This window comes from Sapajus apella, unplaced genomic scaffold (assembly GCF_009761245.1).
Source record: "Sapajus apella isolate SASKATOON/1434 unplaced genomic scaffold, GSC_monkey_1.0 scaffold18, whole genome shotgun sequence".
NCBI classification, from domain to species: domain Eukaryota; kingdom Metazoa; phylum Chordata; class Mammalia; order Primates; family Cebidae; genus Sapajus; species Sapajus apella.
Window position 1 is genome coordinate 17,211,183 of NW_022436958.1, and position 21,845 is coordinate 17,233,027.

At 35.9% G+C, this 21,845-nt stretch overlaps 1 non-coding gene across 1 annotated transcript; it reads right to left on the reverse strand.

Moving 5' to 3' along the window:
• Positions 1 to 13,714: 13,714 nt before the first annotated feature.
• On the reverse strand, positions 13,715 to 13,786 carry LOC116557193. The gene has a single exon (XR_004271402.1). It is a non-coding gene; the product is annotated as a small nucleolar RNA SNORD56 (small nucleolar RNA).
• Positions 13,787 to 21,845: the final 8,059 nt, after the last annotated feature.

Below are 21,845 nucleotides of genomic sequence, written 5' to 3' on the forward strand. Positions count from 1 at the left end.
TACTCCATTAAAATGGAAAGCTCTATAAACACAGCCAGCTCTTATTAGCTCCATCTAGTATCTGTTGCCATTAATCAGCATTGGAAATTGAGAGTTTTAGATCATTGTTTTTCAAATTGGCACTTGCTCAATTTCATATCCTCCACGTCTTGAAAACACATAAAGCTGATAGATTCTAAAGAGCAAGACAACAAGGCACAGGATTTCCATCAAGCAGAGGGCACTGATTTGCACATATATATATATATATATATATATTTTTTTTTTTTGCTAAATGATTACTACCAAGCATAGATTCAGGCTTTGTGCTAAGGTAATGTGGAGAGCTTTCAGGAAGGGCTATCTTAGGTCCAGAAGCTTCATGTGTAAGAAATTCAGTACTACAGATTAGTCTTGTAAGTCTGTGTTCTCAAGAAGAGAACTATCATCAAAAGAAACTGAAGTGGTGATCATTTTATTTACATCATGTTCATGTGCATATACTATGTGCTATAATCTTCAAAATTATGTTTATTGCTAAAATTCTTCCAGTAAACCCAAATCTTTTTGGCATACATTTTGTTTCATTCTTAGATGTTTTACCTGGTTTTTTTGGCATGCATAACTTGAGGTAAGCTTACTTCATCATTTTTTTGTTTTTGTTTTGTTTTGTTTTTTGAGTCGAAGTCTCGCTCTGTTGCTCAAGCTGGAGTGCAGTGGCACAATCTTGGCTCACTGCAACCTCCGCCTCCCGGGTTCAAGCGACTCTCCTGCCTCAGCCTCCCAAGTAGCTGGGACTATAGGCACACACCACCATGCCTAGCTAATTTTTGTATTTTTAGTAGAGATGGGGTTTCACTCTGTTGGCCAGGCTGATCTGTTCTCAAACTTCTGACCTCATGATCCATCTGCTTTGGTCTCCCAAAGTGCTGGTATTACAGGTGTGAGCCACTGTGCCCGGCCCCTGTTTCATCTTATGAGATTGAAAAAAACTCTTTTTTAGCATATGTCGAATTGGACAATTGACACCAATTAGTGTTATTGTTTCAGTGGGCTGCTTTGAAATGTTTATAGCAGGCTACATTGTGAAGATAATGTGAAAGTATTTTTATGTTTCAAGATAGCAAATACTTTGAATAAATCAGTCAAAATAATTTTTATTGGAAATTCTTGTTTTCATACACATTTTTGCCTTTCTGTTGATAACCAAACATTGGAGTATTGCTTATTTTTGCAGAATTTTAAGGTGTCTCAAGAAGCAAACTACTAGGATTAATAAAAATTTAAATGTATTTTCCTAGAACACCAGGAAAGCATTTTAAGTTCTAATTCATTTGGAAATGTATTTGTTTTAAACTTTTTTTGAAGTACCTATCCAATGAATGACTAATTAAGTCCCCTTTATTAAACAATAAATGACTCTTTGATGTTATCATGGAAGCTACAGTGTAATCAGGATGACCAGGAACATATATAGGAAAAGTTGAAGAATAAGGCTAAATGGTAGCAAAAGTAATAAAGATTACCTTCCACTAACAATATTAATGGCAGAAGTTAAGAGGCCGCCCAATGGGTTGGAGTGGTGAGAAAATCTATCGGAGTTTGAGCTACAGAAGTTTATGAGAAAAAAAAGATTTTAAGGTGAACTTTTGGAAAAGCACATTAAATAGGCTAGGGAAACTGAGAATAGAGGGAAGGGAAACAACAAGGATTTAGCTAAGAAGACAAGGTCAAAGAAAAGTGGGGAACAAAAGAAATTAGAAGGTTGAGTTACAGATTAGCCTTGGGGGAAAAGATGGGCATGCATTCACTGAGAAATATAAAAAGGAGAAGACCGGTAAAAGTTTGAAATATTTGGAACTTAAAATGTTTTAAAATAATCCTATCTGATATATTGTTTGCATCATATGAAGTTAAAGATATTAGACTATATTTTTATTTATACACCAGCACATTCATATGGTTTAACATACTCAGTCAACACTTCCTACTTCCTAGCCTTTATATCTTGCTTTCTTTTTCTCTGTAGTTTTTATCATAACCTCACGTATTATATAGTTTTTTATTTCCTTTCCCAGCTAGAAAATTATTTTAGAAAGACAGGAATTTTTTTGATGTTATTGTTATGAAAAACCATTGCAATGAGAACAGTGCCTGGTGTTTAGAGGCCACAATAAATATTTGTTAAGGGAATAAATAAGTTCGTTTTTACTGTGTTTTTGCTCTTCATTATTTTTCCTTGCTTTCTAATTAGAGATGATTTTGGAATCATCAGAAAGTAAGACATGCATTCAATTGAGAGTCAAGGATAATCAAAAGCAATGCTGCTTCCAAAGAGGACCCAACTGAAATCAGGCAACATGAATGTGCAGTGGGCAAGATTGCAGTATTTCTAGGATCAATGCTATGTTAGTCCATTTGCATTTCTTTCTCTATAAAGGAGCAGCTGAGGTTTAGTTGGGTCACAGTTCTGCAGGCTGTACTAGTATGGCGCCAGCATCTGCTTGGCTTCTGGTGAGGCCTGGGAAGTTTTTACTCATTGCAGAAGACAAAAGGGGAGCAAGTGTGTCACATGGCAAGGGAGAACAAGCAAGGAGTTGGGGGCAGGGATCACCACATGCTTTTAAACAGCTATGTGTCATGGGAACTCATTCCACTCATTACTGCAGGGAGGGCACCAAGCCATTCGTGAGGAATCTTCCCATCAGGCCCCACCTTCAACACTGAAGATTGCATTTCAACATGAGATTTGAAGGAAACAAACATCCAAGCTATATCATATCCTCTTTTTAAAATACTATGTTATAAAGTACTCCTTATAACATTCCAGCGGCGGACCAAAAAAATTGAATTGGAGATAATTACTAGAGAAAGGAATTGATTCCAGTAAGGAACAGGAAGGGGCCAGGTAAGATTTTCCAGCATAGCCAGGAGGCTAATGAAGATGGTGGCCATCAGTTGACAATTGATCTTAGTAAGGAAAAAAACTGTAGTGGGTCTGGGGAAGTGGGAAATTTTGTTTGTAAAGGGGAAATACCAAGTTTGCTATAGAGGGATGGTGATCAGAGTTTGTGGGTAGACTCTACTTCATAACCAGAGAAATAATATGCATCTCCTTTCTCTGAAAAAGCACTGCCTGGGTTTTAAGAAACTAGGCCCCAGTGAGGTAGGCGACATTCTTGTCCAGTCACCAAATACCCTCTTCTTCTTACCTTGGTTTATGTGCATTTCTTTTTAAATTCTAGTAACCCCTTTCCTACTCCATTAAGTGTCCGTATATCTCTTTCTCTTTCTCTCTCTCTTTTTGCATATAGTACTTCCGAGAGTCCATGTATCACAAATTAAAAGGGTGAAAAAAAGGTTGCTGTTTTATATTGTAAGGATTTCAGTCTGACAAAAGGTTTAAATTATTACTAGATATTTTCTTGTGGAAACACATTGAAGAAGACTCAGTCAAAATATTTGTTGGCATAATACTCCTTTTAGGAAATCAGAGCATATCTGCTTCCTTTAAGTGTCCTGAATCTCCCACCTTATTTGTTGGTATGTCATACAAACACAGCTTCTGTGATTTACTGTGTACTCAGTGAACTGGATACCTCTTAGTATGATTTTTGCCTATTATAAAACATATATTTAGTTAACTTTAAAGAATTCTTATGTTTTATCAGTTGGGAGTTCATTTGACCAAAAAAAGAATGGCTGGGATGTGTGAAACATTGTGCTAAATAATCAGAAAAGTAACTTCTAATAGAGCATGGTGATTTTTACCTTTACTTAGTAGAGATAGTTATATCATCTTGGCAGTGTTATTCTACAGTCTCAAACACCTTCCAGAGAAAAAGCAGCAAGCATTAATTAAAAATTCCAGAGCCAAATTAATGTCAGACTTCAAAATAAAAAAAAAATTAATTTTCAAAATTTACCTTCTGCTGGTATTTTGAAGTATAAAATTTATTTACCTTATATTATGGCTCAAATAATGACATCTAGCATTTATAAAATATTATGCATTTACCTTCTTCATCCAAATGCTTTCACATATACTCCTTAATTTTGCCATCATAATTACCTATTTTTGACAAAATGTTTGACCAAGATTTTAAATACAAAAAAGGCTAAAAGTACTTAATATTTATATCATTTTTTAATTCATCAAAAATGTAAATTATGTCCTTACCAGCAGAGTGTGAATCACTAATAGACATAAGAATATGTTGTATTTATAATAAATTTTACAGGAATTGCTTTGTGTGCATTTAGACTGCAAGTGGGAACTACAATCACAGGAACTGTGTGAATCATTATGTTTCACAGTATGAGATGTTTTGCCTCAACTGTAAATGATGAGAGTTTTAGAATTAGACTTATTACATGTGTAATTATATACAGAGATAGCAACATGGACTATTGAGGTTTGAGAAGATTTGTACTTATTTTGAACACTAGAGCACATGACTTCTAAGAAACAACTGGAGGCATAATTTTCAAAATAAATGGCCAATTTTAACTTGTGTTTTTCTGTGTAGGAAACACAAATTATTGAAAGCTTGCTAAAAAGTTATAGGTTGTGAGTTTTTATGATACCATCTGCTGTTGTAGCATATTCAGATATTTTTTAAATAACATTTAATATTGTAACAAGTGGCCCTTTGCATATGTGATTTATAAAGTTACATGTAGTGTATTCTTTTGAGATTCTCTTTAATACTAAAGGCTTTCTGTCCCCTAAAATGCAAATGATAGGTATTAATAGGGAGGGAGGGAGGAAGACAAACAGAAAAAGAGACAGAATGAGAGAGAGAAAGAGAGACTAAACCTAGCTTATAATTTCGGGGAGATCACAGATCTCTTGAATCTTTAAGTATCCATTGATCTCAGATGGTCTCCCATGACCCTTGCTTCACATATTTGAATGTCAATAAACTGCTTAGATCCTGGGTATGGCGAACTTACCTGAGGATAGATATGTTATCTTGATATAAGACCCCTGCTTGAGCTACTCGATCATTTGATATTTTATAAATGAAATAAACTACTTAAATTGAAATCCTCACCAGCTCTTACATTTTTGTATGGAGGTTAAATCATTTAGGATTATAAGGAGGAATGATATTTAAAAGTTGATGTAATTAGGTATACTCTATTTTACTAAAACAATTTTTACTGATGTTAGGGCTTCCTGGTTTAAGTTAATAACCTAATTTTGCCCTTTCTTTTTTGACTTAGGCCTCAACCATTTTTCCAGATTTTTTTCTGTTGAGCTCACCATTATTTTGTCTTTAAATCTCAATTTGATAGAGGTGAGCATGAGGCATGCCATGTGTGAATGTCTTTCGACTAATAAATGACCATCCTCAAACTGAGCATGTCAGTAGTCGCTTTTCTGATGAGAGCAGGGACAGAACCTTATCTAGGTGTATACTTTGCTTGATTTAAATTACAATACAAAAACGGCAAAGAAGTTAGCAGTAGCTTTGCCCTTTGGTTCTTGAGACCATGTCCATCTGATTACAAAAGACACAGCTCGTGCCAGTCATCCTCCTGCTCCCTTTCTAGGCTTCTAGTCCCTCACTTTGCCTTAGAGGAGAGCCCTACTGGAGAGGCAATTAGCATGGGATTGGAAGCCATTCTCCAGCTTCCTGCATCTGCTAAATGATGGAGAAGGGTTGCCTTTTTCAGTTCTTTCTGAAAGGGATCACCCATTTCTTTTAAGCATCTAATATATTTCACACAGAATGGCTATAAAAACTAACCAGTTACACGTATAATATTATTGCTTTCTCAACAATCACTGAAGACAGTTGAATTTACAGCCAGAAGACAATCACATTATATTGAACCACACTTTCATACTTCATTTATTTCTCCTTCAAGCACTGCAGCTGTAATATCTCCTAGGAAGCTTTAAAAATATGCAAGAACGTTTTAAACCTCCAGGAACACTCAGACTTCAAACTACTTTTTCTTCTTGTAGAACATCTTTAAATAATTAATTATTTCTTTTGTTTCTTTTTTTAGTGTTCTGGTTTGGGAAATATTAAGATAACTGGAAATGGAAAAAAAAAGGAGGAATTTATGATTTTTCAATTTCCATAAAATCAACATCCTTGCCTTCTAGAGTGGATTCTTAAGGAGGTCAATAGTACACTTGTGTGTTGTTGAAAATTGTTAGCACTTCTATCTAAAAGCCACAGGATAGTATTCCAAAGACTGTGAGTAACAACTGTAGGGCTCCCCGGAATCCTCAGTTGCTATTACCACCAGTGCACTTTTTTCAAAAATATTTTAAAGAAATAGTCATAGCAGGAATCAAATGGTTAGGAACGAATCTATTTTGTTGGAAGAACAGGTTTAATTAAATTTTGAACTGCACAAATTAATCTGGACTTAAGTGAGGGCCTGAAAATTGATTAAAATGTGAGCACCTATTCAGAAAGTATTTGACCAGGAAATAATTCATGTCTTCAAGGTCAGTGACTCTACAAGTTGACAAGTGATTCAGATTAATACACATCTGGCTTTCAAGTTTCAACTATTGCTTGGTAGAAGCTTTGCCCCATCCCCCACCCTCAGTGCTGCTTGTCATCCACCTGATCTAGTTGTCACCTGTCACCTTTTTCTCTGGATCATTTTCTGACAGAAACCCTTTGCAGATTTTTTTTTTTTGGTGGGGGGGTGGGTTGCGATCAGTGCAATGTTTCATTTTAGTTGTTTCATTCAAGATTGAATCATAACATTATGATTTAAAAATAAGACAGAAAATAGCTTTACCTAGATTAAATTTACCCTCTTAAATATATGTCCATCAAATAGAATGATTTATAAAATAGTTTCCTAAAATCTCACTTGATTTAATGATCTACCTAATTTTTTGCAGTGTCTTTTCTTTTTTCTTAACATGCACTCATGTGCATGCACACACACAGGCACACACATAGATACTCCAAGCATTTGGAAACTCTCCTCTATATTATCTAGTAATACAAGCTTTGGGGTCAAGCCATACTGTAAGAGAATATTGAAATAATTAGAGAAATGTTCTGTGAGAGTAAGTGAAAAGACTCACTGTTCATTCTAAGCAGAGGGGAAATTGCAAAAATAAAAAGTCTCATCATTGATTTGAAAGGAGAACTTGAAACAGGATTCAATCTTTCTACCCTCAATTGAAAAATAAGAAATTGTGGTCTTAGAAGGCTGTGCTCTACATTCTTTCATAGTTCACATGAAGTGGCAATGGGATGATTTAAGGTGTTTTTATTTCTTCTTGATTTAATGTCAAGTATAATTTAGTGGACAATTATATGCAATACCTTTGATAATTAATTTTGACACCAAATTAGGCCTTGGTAATCCTTCTTTTATGCTGGTGTCATTATTCTTGTAAAGTAATGTACACATTCTCATTCTCTTTCTCTATTAATGCTTGTTTTTTCCAAATATTAACTATGCCACATAACTTTTAAGTAATGTTTTTCAGATTTTAACAATAATTTTTTATAGAGGCAGCATATTCTTTGCAAAAAATCTTTAGCAAATACCTAGAGAAGTTAGAGTTTAGCAAAGCAGGAGTTTTCTTCATATTTTTAAAATTAAAAAATTGAACTAACTGTATCCTTGAACAGCTTTTTATACTCAAAAAAGAAAAGTTTTAATATGATAATAATTAGCATTCTCTCTAGAGTTAAAATACATAGTAGTATAGTTTTCTAGTCATATGTTCTTCTTGCCTTGACTTTCCAAAACAAACAAACAAAAAACACACCAAAACAGAAAACCCTGATAAATTATAATGATTAGCCAACTTCTATCTCAGAAATCAATATAATGACATGAAGCACAAAAGTGGTCAGAGAATCTGCTTACAAAACGACTTTATATAGCTATGTTGTTTCACAGCACTCTGTGATTTTCCTTATAGACTTTCATAATAATTTTTTTGCTCACTCCCACCCACCATTTCCTGTTTTTACCCTTTGATAAATACCGAAAGGAAAATACATGTAGTACAGTGAAAATAGAATACAATTGTTTTTCAGCAGACCTACCTTGGATACCAGTTCTGCAACAAATTTATGGCTTTGTCAAAGTCTTTTTCCATCTCCAACTCTCATCTCTCTTATGGGTAACAATAACTTTCTTTGAACGACAAGTTCAAATCCATGTGCCAAGGATGGTGCAAAGTTGTTTTGTGAATTATCTCATACACATTCCCCACAATTTCATAAGTTAGGCATTATTATTATCTTTATGTGTTGTAGATTGAATTGTGTCCCCCAAAAAGATATGTTAAAGTCCTTACCCCTGGTACTTATAAATGTGATTTTATTTGGAAACAAGGTCTTTGCAATTTTTAATCAAGTTAACCTGAGGTCATCCTACATTGTGTCGGGTCCTAATTAATTGATAGGTGCTCTTAGAAAATGAAGAAAATTTGAACACAGACACACATACATGCACTGACGGTAGTGTGTGAAGATGGACACAAAGACTGGAGTTATGTTCCCAACAACCCTCAGGAGCTAAAAGAGAGACCTCGAATAGATTCTCCCACTGAGTCCCCAAGAAGAAACTGACCCTATTGACTTTGAACTTTTAGACCCCAGGACTGTGAGGGAATAAATACAATTCTATTGTTTTAAGCAACACAGTTTGTGGATATTTATTACAGCTGCCCTAGGACAGTGGTCCCCAACCTCTTCAGCACCAGGGTAGACAATTTTTCCATGGACAAGGCAGGGGAGGAAAGGATCATCAGGCATTAGATCCCTCACATGGTAGTTCAGAATAGGGTTTTCTTTCCTATAAAAATCTAATACCACTGCTAATCTGACAGGAGGCAGAGCTCAGGTGGTAATGCTTCTGTGCAGCCCTGTTCCTTAACAGGCCACAGACCAGGAACCTGGTCCTGCAGTGGGGACTCCTGCCCTAAGAGACTAAGGCAAGAGATGAGGAAATTGACAGAGAAGTTAAGTTACTTGTGAGAATCCTGCAAGTAAGCTAGCGAACCAGAATCCAGACAAAACAGCCTGACTCACACTCAAACTACCATCTTCCCGTCTTGACCTAATGAGAGATCAAAAATCTTTCCATGCCAATACTTGGAGCATGAGGTTATAATAGAAACGTATTATAGCACTAAAAATCAATCCCAAGCCTCTCCTGCATTTCCTTTTCAATAAATGTGCCATCATATATGTGCAATGTAAGCAAGAAAACTAGGCATTGTTAAAAACATGGGCTCTGAATGAAGGGACCCCCCAACTAGGCTTTGTGTGAACAACATGGCTGTTTATTCCTCCTGGGTATGGATGTGCTGAGTCCAAAAATGGAGTCAGCAGAGGGCGGAAGGATAGGAGTTGGTTTTATAGGTTCGAGGTAAACAGTGAAAAGTTACCAGAGTTACAGTTTAGGGAGATTTTTTTGCAAGTTGGAAGGGGGTCACAGGGTGTGGAGTCATGAGGTTGACCAAGGTCATGTTACAAAGTCCAATGGCCTTGTCAATTGAGGCCGGAATAAGAAACAATAGAAGCGTGTCTCAGGTTAGTTAGGCGCCACAGGGGTTGATCGTTCTTCCTTCCAGCACCAGGTTTTCTAATTCCAGAAGGCCCTCCAGAGGTGTATGTGCAGGTTCGGGGCTCACCATGCCATCCACCGCCTGGTCAGACCTTACTGGTGTCATTCTTGACAACTTCCTCTGCAAATTTCCATCTTCCTCCCATACATCCCATTCATCATCAAGCCCTAACAATTGTCTCTTAAATATCTGAAATGTTTCTACTCCTTTCCATCTCCACACCCCACCATTCTTGTTCCAAATAAAACATTTTTTTTTACCTTCTCTGCTGAAGTAGCCTCCTAATTGGTCACTCAATTTTAATTCACTCTTGATCTTTTCTAACCCATTTCCTTTTTTTTTTTTTTTTTTTAAGTCGGAGTCTCACTCTGTCACCCAAGCTGAAGTGTAGTGGCACAGTCTTGGCTTACTGCAACTTCTGCCTCCTGGGTTCAAGCAATTCTCCTGCCTCAGCCTCCCAAGTAGCTGGGATTACATGAGTCCACCACCATGCACAGCTAATTTTTGTATTTTTAGTAAATATGGGGTTTCACTATGTTGGCCAGGTTGGTCTCGAACTCCTGACCTCAAGTGATCCACCTGCCTTGACCTCCCAAAGTGCTGGGATTACAAGTGTGAGCCACCGTACCTAGTCTCTAACCCATTTTCTACAGTTAAAAACAAACTGATCTTTCTAAAAGCCAAACTAATTGTGACATTCTTTTTAAAATCCTTCAAAGCCTCCAATTGCTGTTGGGGGAAAGACCAAAATCCTTATGCTCTTAAAAAGCCCCGTAGGATCTGGTTCCTTCCAGTTTTCCCATTTTCCTTCACTTTTCTCTATGCTTTGTTCACCAGCCATCCTGGACTTTCTCTAATTCCATAAATTTGTCACTATCCATTCATCTTTAAGACTTGAGTACTCTGTGTGTGTGTGTGGCGCTCTTCCCTATGTTTTTATCATTCGACTTCTATCATTAGGATCTCTGCCTGAAAGTCAATTTCTCAGGCCAGGCATGGTGGCTCATGCCTGTAATTCCAGAACTTTGGGAGGCTGAAGCAGGTAGATCACCTGTGGTCAAGAGTTCAAAACCACCCTGGCCAACATGCCATGGACCAGCATGGCCCCATCTCTACTAAAAATAGAAAAGAATTAGCCTGATCTGGTGGTAGTTTCTTGTAATCCCAGCTACTCTGGAGGCTAAACAGGAGAATTACTTGAGCTGGTGTGGTGGAGGTTGCAGTGAGCCGAGATCGCACCATTGCACTCCAGCCTGGCTGAAGAGAAACTCTGTCTCAAAAAAAAAAAAAAGTCAATTTCTCATAAAAGTCTTCCTATTCTCCCAAGTTATGTTAGATTTCTTGTACTCTGTAATAATCTTTCCTAGAATTCTATAATTTACCTTGACAGCATTTAATTATAGTTAGTGCTATTTTATCTATCATCTATCTATCTACTTATCTGTTCATCCATCTGTCCATTCATCCATCCTTCTATCATTTATCTATATATTCATCTATCTATCTCTATTTATCTATCGATAATCTATCATCTATCCATCCATCCATTCATCCATCTACTCACCCACCCACTAACCTGCCTACCTACCTACCTACCCACCTACCTGCCTACCTGCTTATACATCTACCTAGGGTGATTGTTAATGTTTGCCTCCCTCTTAGATCATAAATGCCATGGAGTTCTCAAACATAACATATAGTATGTACTCAAAATATTTTTTGAGTGAGTGAAAGAATAAATGAATATAATCTGATAAAAAGCTTGATCTTTTCAATTTTATTTTGAATATCATGATTGAGGAATCTGTAATTCAAAGATTTACAAAGTACCTAGCAGAAAAGCATTTATCTTTGCTATCCATTTGATGGTATGAGTAGGGTGTAAACAGCATAGGAATAATACTATTTTTTATATGCACAATGACTGAGAATTTTCAAACCAGAGAAAAAGCCCTCCATTTCCAATAATATACATTGATAGATAAGAAAATATAAATCTTTAAAGTAGCATATTAGATAATTTTGCCCTTTTTGGCATGTCATATAAATGAAATAATTTAATATGTATCATTTGTTTTCTGCCTCCTTTAACTTAGCAAAATGCATTTAAGATTTATCCATGATACTGTGTGTGAATCAATTTTTTTCTATTAATTGCTAAGTGTCATTCCATTGTAGATATGTAAGTTCTGTTGAGTCATTTGGTATTTAACATACATGTCTTATGTCAATATAGGTTTAAAATTTATAGTACTTGAAGAAATAACAAGAATTTAGATTGAATGTGTATATTTAATGTCATAAAAAACTACCAAATCATTTTCCAAAGTGATTGCTATTTTACATTTCCACCAGAAATGAGTTCCTATTACTGGACATACTCCATAGCAATCAACAATGTCAATCTTCAAACTTTTAGCCATGGTAATACACATATGTACTGATTTATCGTTGTGGTTATAATTTGGATTTTTCTAATGGCTAACGAAGCTGAATATTTTTTCAAATACTTATATGAAAACCTGTCTGTTAAAAAATTTGTCCATAAAAATTTTTTCAGATATAAACAAATAGAATATTAGAATACCCATAATTATGTTTACCCGTATGAGAAGTCTAACAAGAAAAACCATAAGCCACCCCATGAGATACAGAAAAGATATATGATAAAATTTATTCTTTATTAGTTATTTAAAAAATAACAAAATAGGAAAATATAATGATTTTTTTTTTGAGACAGAGTCTCACTGTTGCCCAGGCTGGAATGCAGTGATGATAACAGTTCATTGTGGCCTTGACCTTCTGGGCTCAGGTGATCCTCCTGCCTCAGCCTCTGGGGTAGCTGGAATTAGAGGTGTGTGCCACAATGCCTGGCTAATTTTTTGTGTTTTTAGTAGAGGCAGGGTTTTGTTATATTGCTCAGGCTGGTCTGAAACTCCTGGGCTCAAATAATCTTCCTGCCTCTGCTTGCCGAGGGACGAAAGGTGTGAGCCGGCATGTTTGGCATATAATTATTTTTTAATGTACAAATTCTTTTAAAAATAATCTCTATTTTCTCATATATATCAATCATGGGGATTCAGGGGAATTTCTCCTTATATGTTTCTTACCCTCAAAGCAGCATTATACTTGATAGTGAATAATGAGATTATACATTAAAGTCAGGAAAAATGACAGGATGCCCATTTTCACCACTATGTTTCAACATTGTTTTGAAATTTCTGTTACGAAGTGTAGATTGGAAAGATTAGGTGGTGGAGAGACAGTGGTTTTTGGTTTTGAGGGTTTTTTTTTTCTTTATTCCTTTATATGGTGTTTAAATTTATTACTCGAAAAAAAATAAAACACTATCACCACAAACAGACATCCCTATATTATAAAGTTTACATTACATAGCATGGCCTATATTAAAAAATAATTAGAGTCTGAGCCACATCTTGAACTTGTTAAATTCTGTTGCTCTGGTCTGTTGAAAGCAGAAGATTGTAGATTTAGGGGTAGGAGTTAGGCAAAAGTAGAAATAAGCCAGGCTGGAGATTTTAGAATGAGAGGCAGGCATAAGTTTTGGTCAATATCATTGTGGAATTTCGAACCAGGTGAAATACATTAAGATTCAGGGTCAACATAGTCCACCAAGCTTTGAACAAAGGAAGTGCCTAGGAAGTACTTACTACATATCGGGCACAACTAATTTTGGCTGGGTTAATTCTGTAAATTTTCTTAAAAGGTAGGACTAGTCATCTTTATTTTACACTGGAGAAATATAGAGAGAAACTAAGTAATCTAGGAAGGCTTGGGCTGGAACCCATGTCAGTCTAACTCTAAAGTTTACACTCTTAACTACTGAAGTATACTTCTACTTATTTGGATGTTCCTCAAGATAAGCAGCAGCTCTAAACTTCAGGGGCATCTATCAGATTAATTATCTTGGTTTATCTGTCTTATGTGGACACCATCACTATTTTCAATGCTACTTTCAAACTCAGATTTTCCCAATAATTTACAGGAACTACACTGATTTTTTTAAAGCATTTTACAGAATTTTTTGCTGATAGGTGTGTTTTTCAAACTGGATTAGAGCCCAGTAATAGATCATGGAATCAATTTAGTGGATTGTGATTAGCATATTTTCTTCTTCTTTTTTTTTTTTTTTTCTCTTCACTCAGACCCAAAGCATCAGCACTTATTAGGTGAGCTGCTGCTGACAAAAAAATATTGTCATCCTAATAGTGTATTTTAAATGTAATAATGCAGAATAGGAATATAGGGATATATAGAAAATATTAGAGTTTATTAAACATAGTGATGACAAATATTCTGTGAGACATTACTTTCAGGTATACATACACACATACATATACCATGATGTATGGATTGCAATGTAAAATATATTGTTACATTGAAAGATTTAAAAGCCACTGGTCTATAGGACATCTTGGCTTTAGATTAAGTGCTGTTTGGTTTCCTGATTTTTATTTCAAGTAAATAAGTCTTGTCTCCCTAATAAATAAAACCTAATTGCAAGCATAAAGGTAAAATGGCATACGTCTCTGAATTTCTTATTGCACTTAAACTGATGCCTGGCACATAACAGGTTCTCAACAAATATTATAATAATTGTAAATGTAGGTGAAGAGGCTAGGATGGCATTGGGGAGTAGAGGGCAGCTGGCCAAATTGGTAGCTGAGTTCTCCTAGCTCTGCCCTCCAAAACACTAGACCAAGACGGGATTGAGAGACACCAAACAAGATACAAGGTGTCAGATAGGAGCACTGATTATTTTATATGGTTTGTTTTTTTCCCGAAGTATTAGATGATCAGTTCAGAAAATATGCACTACAAAGAAAAGAATAAAGGGGAAAAAGACACCTATAATCCTAAAGCTGAAAGATAACCACAATTATTTATAACATTTAAAGCCTATTAACGTTTGCTACATTTTTGCCCTGTCTTTCCTGTAGTATTACTCTGATTGTACCCAATGCCTGTGCCTCACCATATAATAAATTCTCTTCATAATTACAGTTTTATTGGTTATATTCTAGCTCTGTTTCACAGCTTATTCAAGCATTCTCTTACTGTCAAAAATGTTAGACTTTTTTCTAATTTGTAATATTATAAATTATGACTTAACTAACAGCTTTATGTAAAACTTTTCCTGACTTTATTTCCTTAGATTCTCAAAAATGAAATAAATTTAAAAATGGACTTTTAAAAGCTCTTGATATATATTGTGAGGTCTTCGATCATTCATTGTGATCAAATTTTAAATGGTAAGGCATTGTGCTCTAGGACACCCCACTTAAAGGGCCATTGTACTTTTCACATGGGTTGATTTTTGGTGACTTTAATTACCCGTATGCATTATCTCTGAAAATATCCCTTGAGTTTAATCTAAAAAAGTCCCAAATGACCTACAGAGCAATTACCATGTCCCTTATGAATGTTTGCAAAGCCATTATTTTAATGAGGTTTGCGCATCTATGTTTGGATTGTATATGATCTCGGATTTAGGGTACTGATGGGGATAAAGACATATCCTTTGTTCAAACAATAATATACTGTCTTTATTTTTTGGTTGTATGTAGTGAAGAATGTTGCTTTTCTATATTTATCAACACTGCCCCCACAATGTGAGTGGGTGGAATGGAGGATTAATAAGGAAATCTTGAAGCCAACCTATTTTTATGTGTTTTCTAGTTTATTAGAATAGAATCCTATTTTGATTCTGTTCCTCTAACGGTTTATTTTTTTCCCCAAGCAGACAAATCTTCGCTGTCTAGAAACAAAATTTATGTATTGCTCCAGTTATGATAAACTTTCTGACATAGGGGGAGATATTTTTGGTGGTAGATTAGACATTTTCTGTAGCCTAGCATTTGATCACAACTATCAAATGTGGCAGCATATATTGATCTGCCGTGATGGTAATTAAGAAATACATATTTCACCAAGTTAAATTAAGTTCACTCAGTTCTTTTTTTTTTTCTCCATGTTCCATTAAAAATCAGATTAAAAGAATACTATGAGAGAATGTACAAGTTAACCTATTCTACCTGTCCCGCTTTTCTGTATCTCAGGACGTTTTTCAGGACTCCTTGCTATCTCAGGGACTCAGCCAAAGGCATCACAGTAGGTTTAGTCAAAGGCAGTGCTATGGGCTGAATGTCTGTATCCCTTCAAATTCATATGTTGAAGCCCTAACCCTAAATGCAACTGTATTTGGAGATGGGACCTCCAAGGAAGAAATTAAGGTTAATTGAGGTCACAAGGGTGGGGCACTGATTCAATAGGATTAATATCCTTATAAGAGACACCAGAGAGCCTGTGTGTGCACTTTCTCTCCCTCCCTCTCTCTCTCTCTCTCTCTTTCTCCCCCCACCCCGTTTTTCTCTCTGAATCTCTTTATCTCTCTGTGTGTCTTTCTGTATCTTTGTCATTCTCTCTCCTGCACATGTACCAAGGAAAAGCCATGTGAGGACATATGGAGAAGGTGGCTGTCTACAAGCCAGGAAGAGAGCCCTCACCAGAGACTAAATTGGCAAGAAACTTGATCTTGGACTTCTAGCCCCTAGAACTCTAAGAAAATATTTTTGTGTTTTTTAAGTTACCCAGTCTGTGTTATTTAGTTATGGCAGCCCAAGCCCAATACAGGAAGGTGGTGGCCAACAGGAGGAAGGGGAGGTCTGCTTACTTCTCACCATTTCCTGCATCCTGTGTTGTCTTGACAAGTGCTTCTCTTTCATAACTCCAGTCCCTCAAAGAAGCCATTCACTCTGAGATCCCACTTCTGACCAAAATGTTTCCACCATGGCTCTGGCTCCCACACATTGTTCCTCCTGCCCTAGAGATAGTAATGGCTTCCTGCTATTGCCAATCTATATTTGCCTTACTCGCCTCTTTGTTTTTCAAAAATTGCATCATCTATTGTTTTAGTCCATTTTGTGCTGCTATAACAAACATACCTAAGACTGGGTAATTTATAAAGAAGAGATATTTATTTTCTCACAGTTCTGGAGGCTGGAAGTCCAAGATTAAGGTGGCAGCAGATTCAGTTGTCTTGCAAGGGCTGCTCTGTGCTTTCAAATAGTGCCTTGTTGCTACATCCTTTGGAAAAAAGAAATACTGTGTCCTCACATGACAGAAGGTGGAAGAGTAAGTGGGCTAACTGTTACTTGCAGCCTCTTTTATATAGGGGTCCTAATTCCATTCATGAAGGAGGAAGCCCTTAGGTCCCAATCACCTCTTAAAGGCCACATCTCTTAATAGCAACACATTGACCAAGTTTCAATGCCAGAATTTTGGAGTGGACATATTCAAACCATATCATCTGGGAAACAATTTTCTTTTCTTTTCTTTTTTTTGAGATCGAGTTTCACTTTTGTTGCCTAGTCTGGAGTGCAATGACACAATTTCTGCTCATAGTAACCTCTGCCTCCTGGGTTCAAGTGATTCTCCTGCCTCAGCCTCCTAAATAGCTGGGATTACAGGCATGTGCCACCATGCCTAGCTAATTTTTGTATTTGTAGTAGAGATGTTGTTTCTCTATGCTGGTCAGACTGGTCTCGAACTCCTGATCTCAGATGATCCACCCACCTCAGCCTCCCAAAGTGCTGGGATCACTGTGTCCAGCCTGGGAAACAATTTTCTATAGTAAATCTTGCTGGTTGAAGAACCCAGAGCATGGCTTCAGCTTTCTTGGATAGAACTGACTGCTACAGAGTCATTTTACTTAACAAGGCTTAATCTTTCAGGTTTTAGAATGAGTCTTTCAGGTAATAATTGTTGGAGAGTTCATGTAACCAGTCTAACTTGTCAGGTTAGTAATGTGAAACCTGTTCTACCATCATTTTCTACTAAAGTCTTCCTCTTTTATTCTCGTAACTTATAATGCATTGAAACGGCAAAGCTGCAAGTTAAAAGTTTCTTCCAGTGTATTACACATTGCTGCATTCACTTTTTATTTTCATTCATGTTTCTTTTTTCCTCCCCCATCCTACTCAACAACTTATTTTTTGTTATAAATATCTTCCAGTTTGGATGAAAAAAAAAGATTGAAGTGAAATGACCCATGATCAAATTTAACACTAGGAGACTCAGATAAATCACGAACTCGCATACTGATTTTGTCACTGATTGCTTCAGTAAAATCTTTAATGGTTCTTTAGATGGTGTATTGGATGATGAGTTCTGATTCCCACAGATAAATTGAGTCCTATACGCCTAGGTTTGATTTTTTTTTTTTTTTTGGTCCACACTTTAAATTGTGCCTAGAAAATTCTCTGGATAGAATTTGATTGCAGATGTCTATTATATTCTGATGAACACATATCAGTTCAGTCTTCCAAAGCATTTTATAATGGAGTGAAGCTGACCTTGTAATACAGTAGCACACTTATCAGGCCATTAAAGTGTCCCTCTTATGTAATAGTAGCTGGTTGCAGTTGACTAAAAGAAACTCTGATGGACTTTCACTTGGAAACTTATGCAAATATATTCTTCATTTTGATTTCTTTTCATAGGACCTTCAGTTTTCCATAGCATGTTTCAAAAGAGGAATGCAAGTAAACATGCTACGATATTTTACTTAGGACCTATCTAATGTCTCACAGAGAAGATTTCCTATAGTCAACCATAAATACAAATAAAGCATGTTCTGTACACAATTCATTGTCATACTTTGGTATTTATGAAACACCCCATGGAGGCATGATGCGCTTTCTTTCCAACTGCTGTGCATTTTCAGCCTCCACCAAAAAGTATAATAAATAAATATGAATATACCAATAATTTAATTGATCCTATAAAAATAATCTAATTTATAACTTGAGAAAATATATTTTGACCTAAAATTATCAGCATTCATTAATAAATTGTGTGTTCCTTTATATATTTTAATCTAGTAAATAAGATTCTTTTCTCATCCAAAACAGGAATTAACTTTAACCTGTTCTCATTAACCTCTTCCAACCCATATGTAACACCATTTGTTGTCACAAAGACCTTCTTAGCTTAACTCTATTAGAATTTGTAAATGTACAGATTTTTCTCTTCTCAGACTTGGTAAGAAATTCCCAAATTATGAGTGCCTTCATCATCATTATCGTTATCAAATAATACTGCTCTCCCCCAAGTGCCTCAGGCTGCTGGAGACTACTAAATTGCATTAAGCCCTTTCTGTCCCATTTTAGCAAGATAATTTGCCCAAGTGTATGCAGTATAGCAAGAGAAAGAGAGAGTTAAATATCACATCCAGAAAATGTGCTCTGATGTGCTCCACCACAACTAGCATTTTACAATAATTCAAGTGTACTGTATGTTTTTGTTCTGAGCTAAAACTGAACTTGGGAGGAAATTTCATTTTCAATACTGTAAACTTACTGTGAAGAAAATGGGAAATAGTGTCCCAGACAGTGTCAGAGTGACTTCTTCTTTCCCTTCTCACTGCAATTAGAGTTCTAGCCCCAGGTGGCAGGTAGGTGCAGACGCAGGTGACTTACTTTTGATTGGCAGGCTCATGAAGCAGTTAGATAGGGATTTCTGGGACTGAGCGGAGGATTCGTTTACCTTCAAGGCTGGTTTTGGAAACCTGGCTTCCTGACTAAACAAAAATGTCAATTCTCTTTCATATAGGTTAGAATCAAATGTTGTGTTGGCAAGCATCTGAAGGACAACCTCCTAAACAGCCAGCATCTCTTGTATAGCTTCTATGACTGAAATTGGTTTCATTTTTGGTTAACATGTTTTTATGAGAATTTTATAACTTAGTGTTTACACTTTCAATGCTTGATGCTCTTTTTGCCTGCTTAGAGAGCTTCCTTCCAACTGATGCTGTGGCCTAAACAACAAAACATATGGCATAAGAATATGCTCATTTTCCTGAAATTAATATGTGATTTTCTGACCAAATCACAAATTGCAGGATTGAAAGCATGATCTGTCCTTATTTAAAAATAAAAGAATATGAGTATCAAAAGATATGAATTTAGTGTTAAGGGAAATAAAATATTATTATACAGCCATTAAATAATTATACAGCATTTCAATGCAAAATTAGTTTCCTTCTATCCAGTATTATCATTTAAATCATAATAGAATGAAAGTCTTAGAAATCATAAATGACACAAACAAATGGGAAAACATTTCATGCCCATGGAGTGTAAGAATCAATACTGTTAAAATGTTCATACTGCCCAAAGAAATCTACAGATTTAAGGCTATTCCTATTAAACAACCAACATCCTTTTTCATAGAACCAGAAAAAAACTATTATAATACTTATATGGAACCAAAAAAGAGCCAGAATAAGCAAAGCAATCCTAAGCAAAAAGGACAAAGCTAGAGGCATTACATACTTGATTTCAAACTATACCATAAGGCTATAGTAACCAAAATTGCATGGTACTGGTACAAAAACTGTCCTATAGATCAATGGCATAGAATAGAGAACCCCGAAACAAAGTCGGACAGCTACAGCCATCTTATCTACAAAATGAGTAAGTGGGAAAATGACTCCTTATTCAAGAAATGGTGCTGGAATAGGTGGCTAGCCATATGCAGAAGAATAAACAGGCCACTAACTTTCACCATATTAAAAAATTAACTCAAGATGGATTAAAGATTTAAATGTAAGACATCAAACTATTAGAATCCAGGAGAAAACCTAGGAGACACAATTCTGGATATTGGCCATGGGAAAGAATTTATGATTAAGTCCTCCAAAGCAATTGCCACAAAAATAAAAATCGACAAGTAGAGTATAATTAAACTAAGAGCCTCTGTACACACACACATACACACACACACACACACACACACACACACACACTTAGCAGAGTAAACAGACAACCCACAAAATGGGAGAAAATGTTTGTAAACTGTACATTTCATAGAGGCCAAATATCTGGAATCAATAAGGAACTTAAACAATTGAACAATAAAAAATATAACCTCATTAAAAATGGGCAAAAGGTATGAACAGATATTTATCAAAAGAAGACATATGAGCAACCAACAAACGTTAAAAAATGCTCAACATCGCTAATCTTTGGAGCAATGCAAATCAAAACCATGGTGAGTTACTGTCTCACACCAGTCAGAATTGCTATTATTAAAAAGTCAAACAACAGCAGATGCTGGCAAGGCTGCAGAGAAGAGAGAATATTTTTACACTATTGGAGGGAATGTAAATTAGTTCAGCCACTGTGGAAGGCAGTTTGGAGATTTCCCAAAGAACTTAAAACAACCAATATTCAATGTAGCAATCCCATTACTGGTATATAGCCAAAATAAATTATTCAACCAAAAAGACATATGCACTCATATGTTCATCACGGCACTATTCATGATAACAAGGATGTAGCATCAAAGTAGGTGCCCATCAACAGTGGATTGGATGAGGAAAATGTAGTACATATATACCATGGAATACTATGCATCCATGAAAAAGAATGAAATTACATCCTTTGCAGCAACGTGAATGCAGCTGGAGACCATTATCCTAAGCAAATTAACATAGAAATAATACTAATAAACCACATGTTCTCACTTGCATGTTGGAGCTAAACAGTATATATTCATGACCATAAAGCTGGCAACAATAGACATTACTAGAGGGATTTAGTAGGGAAGGAGGGAGAAGGGCAAGTCTTGAAACTCTATTCAGTACTGTGTTCGGTACTTGGGTGACAGGATCAGTTGTACCCCAAACCTTAGCATCACACAGTATACCCAGGTAACAAACCTGAATCTGAAATGAAAGTTGAAATTATGTTTATATATCTCTATCTATCTGCCTACCTACCCACCTGTATACAACTATAGCCTTATAGTCTTAACTTTAGCTTCTTTACTAACTCATCCAGATCCTACCTTAAGTAACTTCTAGACCTGGCTAGTAATCTCTGAGACTGTCTATTTTCACAGTCTACTGCAGAATAAACTTGGCAGCTGAGACCTGTTCTCTGAATTTCAGGCAGTTATATCTAATTATTTACTAGAAAGCTCTTCTTGGATGCTCTTTGGGCAACTGAAACTTACCCATAAAAAACTGAAGTCATTATTTCCCCTATGAAAACCAGTTTCTACTCCAGCATTCCTTAGTTCAGTGAATGTGATTCCACAATACATTCACATGACATTACATTGCATATTACATTTGTCCAAGAAAGAGAGGACCCCGGAAATTGTCCTAGACTTTCTTATTCTCCCATATGTTCAATTTTATTTACCTTCCATTTCTCCTCTCTACTGCTACTTAGTTCAAGTTTTCAATGTCTTGAATAAAAAG